The sequence below is a fragment of the Galleria mellonella genome, unplaced genomic scaffold (assembly GCF_026898425.1).
Source record: "Galleria mellonella isolate WM207_F2 unplaced genomic scaffold, CSIRO_AGI_GalMel_v1 utg33, whole genome shotgun sequence".
Taxonomy (NCBI): domain Eukaryota; kingdom Metazoa; phylum Arthropoda; class Insecta; order Lepidoptera; family Pyralidae; genus Galleria; species Galleria mellonella.
The window spans coordinates 5,619,012-5,627,188 of record NW_026442079.1 but is presented as its reverse complement, the minus strand read 5'-3'; positions in this window follow the sequence as shown (position 1 = coordinate 5,627,188).

Genomic DNA, 8,177 nt, shown 5'->3' with positions numbered 1-8,177 from the left:
CGCATAACTCGACAAATACAAATTCTTTCAGGTCATGCGTACAGTAACTGAAAATCAATAAATGTTCTACAAAGATAAAGTGTATGTCGTGTTGGCTGCTGGTTTACATTGGTTTACATTCGTTAGTAGTAAACATTGCTACTAACGAATACTTCCCCTCCATTACTAGTAATATACCCTCTCAGGTCAACCTCCACGCGGTTTCCCCTGGAAACCATCATGTTTCACCAATTCTTGTCGAATTCATCATGGTGGGCCAACTGACCTGCATTCATTCTCAGCTATTATCTTCCATTGATGCCTCGTCAGTATATACCGCTAGCGCGGGCGGGGTTTTCATTCTATTTTCACCCATTAAAAAAATACTTCCCCTTAAACGCTCCGGTTTATTAAAAGTTTTTTAATAGTTTTCTTTTTTGTAGCTTTACTACAAACTTCTCTTTCTTCATTGGATAGTTCGTAAGTAAAATGCTGAATAAGCAATTTTTTTATATACACAACCCATTAACGTATAACTCTGTATCAACGAAAACATCGATCAAGAGTATACATTAATTGTAATTTTTTACATTTTGTTAAATTTAATTTTAAAATAAATTGGTTTTATGTGTGGCTTCCGCCGGCAACTTTAATAACTCGCGCAGTTAGTCGGATATTCGAGATGTCTCGAAATTGAAATAGAGTAACTAGCATCGGTGTCCTGGGAAAAGAATAAGAAGTTTCTTGGCCGGAAAAAAGTCAAGACATCGATCCCAGAATGTACACCATAGACTTTTCCTATGTTTTGCTTTCTATGTGTGAAAATTAGAGAATACTTAGCTATTTTAAGTCGTAACTATTTATATACTAGGCAATCCACTTCTAGAGAGCCTATGCGCAATAAAGAATTCCGTAAGCTTGATTTAGATAGAAATAGAGATATAAGTATAGATTTAAGTCATTTATTAGAAACTATAGAAGACTATCGATAATGACCGGATGATGAATGATCGGATTTCTACCATTTTGACTTAGAACAACAAAACTGAACTCATTACTACACCTTCCTACAACACTTTTAATTTGATAATATTAGTGACACAATAGTATTAGTACAAAGCTAGTTATTAAATTATAAAACTAATACAAATTAGCAAACAGAATATTTGTCTACTAAATTATCTAAAGTAAAAGATAAGTTAAAACTTTATATTCATAACATGTATGGAGACGTTTCGAAGATAATCTAGGATCTATTATCAGTAGTATCACTCGTAATTTAGATCAATCAGATGCTGTTACGAGTAAGTACTTCAATGTTATCAAAATTCTACTAAGTAATGATGATAGGTTAACCTAGTTTGAGAGGCATATTAGCCTTAGTAAAGAACGGATAACTCAACATACAGACATATTTAATAAATGAGTGGAAAATCACATAAAAATTAACAAGACTTTGCAAACATTACACGACATAGAAATTAATACAGAATATCATTATCATCAAAATTATATCAACTGTTAACTGGTCCACTGCAGAACATAAGTCTCCCCTGTAAGGAGTGTTTTGCCAGTAGTTGCCATGCTAAGCAGACGGGTTGACAATTATAGAGTCCGGCCACTCAGATATTGTGTTTCTGACAAGTTGTGATCGAATGGGCAATGTAACTTCGAACTGGCTTACAATTTACGGCAAACTTTAACAACGAGTAATAACATTAAAAATTGTATAATTATGTCAACTAAACGTATTAATTTTGGGGTAAATTTTTTTACATTGTGATTAGACTTTTAAAAACAATAGTTTTTAAAAGTCTAATCACGTCAAACTGCGCTGTTTCAAGGTTAACTGTTTGTTTTTGAAGTAATGAGGCAAAATAACGAGGCAATTGTAATTGAATATTCTTGTAATCTTAATATAATCTGTTGGTCAGTATATTGTTAAATAAAACGTTATAATTTTATAATAATTATATATAATTGAAACATTATTGCTCGTAAAAGAAATTGTACACATTAAAACATTTTTATAATATGTAATGTACTTAATACATATTTAATAAAGTTTATAATACGATACAGGTACGCCCAAACAAAAGAAAATAAGTGTCTTGATATCAGTTAGATAAATTAAAAAAACATGAAAAAAAAATACTTACTACTTTATATTTATGGTAAAAAATGAAATAGATGAATTGGTTCTGGAATACGGTCATCGCGTTCTCCGAATTACTCCATACCACTGCTAGTATAATGCCATAGAGCTAATCTAGGCTCAATTTAAAGGTTATGCAGCTCGCCATAATACACGGCCACCACCCGTGTGTCCGTTGCTAGACGCGACGGGCACACGAAGGTACGCAGCCAAGGACAGGGCAGACATTCTAGCCAACCATCTACAGGGGCAATTCCAGCCCCATCCCCTTGCCGTTCCCACAGATCCTACTGTCGTCGAGCACCACGAGCGAGTGACACGGCGCGTAGAGGAATTCCTATCGGGCGAGTCCCCGCCGCTCGCAGGTGTCGAATTCATCTCACCTGCTGAGCTGCGGAGGACCGTGGAGCGCCTCCCCAGGAGGAAGGCGCCGGGCCCCGATGGAATTTCCAACGCCGATTTAATGCAGCTGCCGCGAAGGTGCCTGGTGGCGCTCACCAGGCTCTTCAATGGAATCCTCCGCACAGGCCATTTTCCAGAGTCCTGGAAACTGGGTAGAGTGATCGTCCTCCCCAAACCGGGCAAGGATCGCCGTTTGCCAGGAAGCTACCGCCCCATCACGCTACTGGCGCACATAGCCAAACTGTTTGAGAGGTTGCTGCTCCGACGGATGGCCGAACATTTCACTCCTAGGAGCGAACAGTTCGGCTTTCGGTCGGGGCACTCGACCACTCTGCAGCTGGCGCGCGTGCTGCACCACCTGGCCGCCGAGCGCAACCACGGTCGAGTGGTGGTCGGTGTCTTCTTAGACATCGAAAAAGCATTCGACCGTGTTTGGCACGACGGCCTAGTATACAAATTATTACAATATACCAGCACGCCGCCCGCGTATGTGCGACTGGTGGCGTCGTTTCTCAGGGGCTGTAGCTTCTTCGTTTCGGTGGAGGACGCGCGCTCCGACACCCGCCCAGTGGCCGCCGGAGTTCCACAAGGTAGCTGCATTTCCCCGGCGCTCTACGCGCTGTACACGAATGACATCCCTGTCCTGGACAGCCAGCCCTTTACACTGGCCCTGGAACGGGATGTCATGCTCGCTCTGTTCGCCGACGACACGGGATTTTTCACGTCGTCGTACTGGAAGACGAGAGCCGCCGCTCAAATGCAGCGGCAACTGGACCTGCTGCCGGAGTGGTTGGACAGGTGGCGCATGGCCGTCAATGTTGACAAAACGGTCGCGCTACTTGTCCGCCGCAGTCGTACAGCACCGCCGCCGCCCTTAAGGCTCCTTAATAAGGAAATCGCGTGGGAGAGCACCGTGCGATACCTAGGGGTCGACATCGACCGGTCGTTGAGAATGGTGCCGCAGGTGTCGCGTGCCATAGCGCAGGCTCGCGCGGCGCGCGCCTTTCTCCGACCGGTGCTAACTTCCAGGTTGCCGTTACGGACGCGGGTCTCTATCTATAAGACCTACGTCCGTTCACGGTTAACATATGCCGCACCCGCTTGGTATGCACTGTGCTCTCCGACGCTTAGGCGCCGGCTGCAGGCCCAGCAAAACATCGCTCTCCGCTTGTGCACGGGAGCGGGCAGATACGTCCGTAACGACGTTATCGCCCGCGGCTTAGGGGTCCCAACGGTGGAGGGGTTCGTTGTCGACATGGCGAGCAAAATGTTCGCCCGTGCCGACAACGGACACCATCAACACTTAAGGGGCCTCGCGCCGCTGCATGCGCGTCCACCGGACGGCCGTCCCACGCCTAGGGACCTCCTGTGCACAGGCGAATAGTGATCGTGATTGCCTCGTCCACCAGTACGACGACTTACCTACCCTTTTTCCCCATTTCCCTTCTTCTTTCTCATTCCCTCCTCTCGCCCGTTCCAAGTGTGTAATTATATCCCCCGCGTCCAAGCGGGGGGAGGGCCGACACACTTCTTGTGTCGACCCTTACTAACACAACTTATTTATCACTAACACCTATTATATATATCTGGGAGCGGGCGAGAGGGGAGAATTACAATTAATAAAAATATATATATATATATATATATATATATATATATATATATATATATATATATATATAATAAAAAAAAATATATATATATATATATATATTATAATAAAAAAAAATATATATATATATATATATATATATACAAGAAGAAAGAAGAAGAAGCCACAACAAAGAAGACACCACGCCGGCATACACAGACCACCAGTGTATGCCGGCTCAAAACCCAGTGACCCGGAGGTAGTTGCCTCCGGAGATGCAGCCGGGGTAAAGGGGTTTACCCCGAGACCCCTACCTCACCCGCCTATACTATTAAAGGCGGGCAAGAAGACCCGGATTGATTGATTGATTCGCCATAATACTTTTCCGCCGTAGGGCATATGGTATAATACATGTTAATGAAGATGACAGCGAATTCTTAAGCGAATTGGAGTCGGATTAAATTTTGATTTAACGTAGTCTTCATTATTTAAGACTTAAAACTATGTATTTGATATTATACATTTTCCAATAAATACAGCATTTTTAGTTTCTTTCCTTTCATTACATTCAGAAATTACGGTTCAATTTAATTCATTCATCAACAATTTTATTAACATTGTGTTTGAAATATAATTCCTATAAAAATAATAAAATATATATTAAATTGAATAAATATGGATAATGAATGCAATAAATAACGTTACTAAATATTATTAATGTTACTTATGGAACACCACTAGTCATGATGAATTGACAGGTTTTTTTTTTTTTTACAACACAGGGGGCAAACGAGCATGCGGCTCACCTGATGGTAAGTGACTACCGCCGCCCATGATCACCCACAACACCAGCGGCATTGCAGGTGTGCTGCCGGCCTTTTAAAAAGGAATATACTCTTTTCTTGAAGGTTATGTTGTCGTATCGGTTCGGAAATACTGCTGCTGGAAGTTGATTCCAAAGAATAGTTGTGCGTGGAAGAAAGTGCCTTGAAAAACGCACGGTGGAAGACCGCCACTCGTCCAGATGATTGGGATGAAACTTTAGTTTGTGGCGGGTTGTACGGTGGTGAAAATCAGCAGCAGGTATCAATCCGAACAATTCCTCAGAACACTCCCCATGATAAATTCGGTAGAAGATGCACAGAGATGCAACATCTCTGCGCAGTTTCAGTGGATCAAGCCGGACAGTAAGGCGTTGACTATCGATAATTCGAACCGCCCGACTCTGAATGCGGTCTAACGGAAGGAGTTGGTACTGTGGCGCTCCTACCCACAGGTGAGAACAGTATTCCATATGCGGCCTGACTTGGGCTTTATATAATTTCAGGCGGTGTTCTGGTGTCAGAAACGCAATCTCTGAGCGGCCGCGCACTAGTAAGGCTTTGGCAAGGTTTTAAGAGGGGTATTGTTACCCAACTCTCGACCATTAAATTCCCTTAGTCACTTCTTATGACACTCACAGGAAAAGAAGTAGTCTATTCTATGACGGGACACGGCAAATCTTATTAATATTTTATTATTTATTGTTAATATTTTACTTAATTATTTTGTTTCTAAGATTCATTTGATAAATCAACCTTTTCCATTTTATTGAATTTTATTTTGAAATAAATTGGGCTATTTTGTGGTTCCCGTCAGCGATTTTAATAATTAGCGATAGCATCTGAACCTGAAGAAAGTACCAACACTATTGTTATAAAATAACTCATATATTTACAAGCGATAGCATCTGAAATTTACACAATTAGCGAAATTTTTAAAACAAACGTGATAGTATCGAATCAAAAAAAAAAAAAAAAAAAAATATATATATATATATATATACAATATACAAGAAAGAAGAAGAGGCCACAACAAAGAAGACACCACGCCGGCATACACAGACCACCAGTGTATGCCGGCTCAAAACCCAGTGACCCGGAGGTAGTTGCCTCCGGAGATGCAGCCGGGGTAAAGGGGTTTACCCCGAGACCCCTACCTCACCCGCCTACACTATTAAGGCGGGCAAGAAGACCCGGATGATGATGATAAAGCAACTAGCGACATCTTTACAATACAAGGAATAGCATCGAATTTGAAACAATAAGCGACATCTTCATAATAGAAGCGATAACATTAAGTCTGAAATAACTAGCGACATCTTTCTAGTATAAGTGATAACATCGAATCTCAAACAATTAGCGACATCTTTAAAACGATGTCACTAATAAATCAAATGTCCACAGTGATAGCATCTGAATCTGATTTATTGATATGTGCAAAAAAGATAGATGTCAGTTTATATAAAATTCTTGGTTTGCTCAAAGATGTCGTTAGCTACTACTGCAGTTAAATTTCGTCAAATGTCATTATTGTCATGCGTTATAAATTCAGTTTTATTAAATGCAAAGAAAATAATTTTTACAATTAAGGCTTACACGGTTCGTATTATAGTGAAAGTTATTTAGATACTCGTATCTCACTATGAGTATTATGGCCTTATCTTTTTTTTATGCAACTTAGAATGGCAAACAAGCTGACGGTGCACCTGATAGAAAGTGCTAACCGTTGCCTTTACTTGTAGACATAAGTAGTACCATGGACATAACAAAGTACACTGTTTCGTCCATGATAGCCCCCATGCGTTGCCATTTTTGAGGATTTAGGTGTTATTCCTATATACCTTGTAAATTCACTGCCATATCCCCTCTTCAAACCGAAACACAGCCATGCAAACACAATGGCTTCACGGTAAAAACACCAATAGGACAAAGGCACCCAAGCATACGATTTTTGTACAAAATCTCCCTCTGGTAAACAGTTACTGATATTACATTAGTTATAACAGTTATCATAAACAGTATCTAAATAAAACATTATTTATCTAAATGGTGTTTAACAAAGTTGTCTAAGTGGTTAAACATTATTTAGTCAATGTAATATTTATTTATTATTATAATATAATGTATTTATTTTGTGTATAGTTTAAATCTTGTTGTGGTAAGATAGTGAGTAGCTTACATAAACTCAGGATATTAGAGAGTGTCATCCTTATTCGAGTAACTTATTTATTAAATAAATTGTACTTATGTTGCGATCAATTCGGAGGCGCCATTTCTCTAAATCTGCAGCTAAAATTAAAATTTCAATTGATATAACAGCAAAGTCTTTATTCTAAGCATCGATATGAACTAAAATTCTAATATATTTAAGTCAAATTTATTATAAATTTAGTTTAAGATGGTTCATATAACAGTGATTTCACGAAACTGTCAAATTAAAGGCTCAGAGAAATGGCGCGTCAGAATCGACCTCATTGTCTTATGAAAGTTAAAATGGAACCTATGTTATAGATTATATAGACAGAGCCTCGAGTCTCAAAAACGAGTCAACGTTGTTAAATTAGCTGACTCGTTTTTTATTAGTGTAAGTATATAACTTAAGCACACAATTTATCATGACGTATCATTATTTAATTATTTAATAAATAAAATGAGTTTTTATACATTAAAATTTGCAAACATTATAAGACAAAATAAACATAGAAGTTATAAAGGAGTCATTCATAAAACTTGACCCGCTTTTCTCAAAGTATTTGTATGGAGACACTCTATCTATATAACCTCCTTAGGTATATATTATATATTTATATTTTACCTTTAAAATATTATAATTATAACTCGCCGATCCGACAAACGTTTTGCATTCTACTGGCACTGGCCACACACCGGGTCTATTCTAACGAGTATTTATTTAAACAAAAGCTATTTTCTACGTATCTCATATTTTGATGCAAACAATACTCATTTGTAAAATTTCATTAAAGTCGGTTCGAAGATTTTCGGAGTTAAGCGTGAACGAACATCGTGACACGGGATTTTAATAAAGTAACATGTTAATTAACTGCTATTTGTTAACGTCCATTAGCTATCACGTATATCGGTTGTTGGTATCTATCGCTTTATTCTCCCAGTCGTAGTTCGATGAATATTAGAGCCAAAGTTTGTTATAATATTGACTGCTGTCGACTTGATATCTATTAAGAAAAGTATCTCGATTAATCTTTAGCTT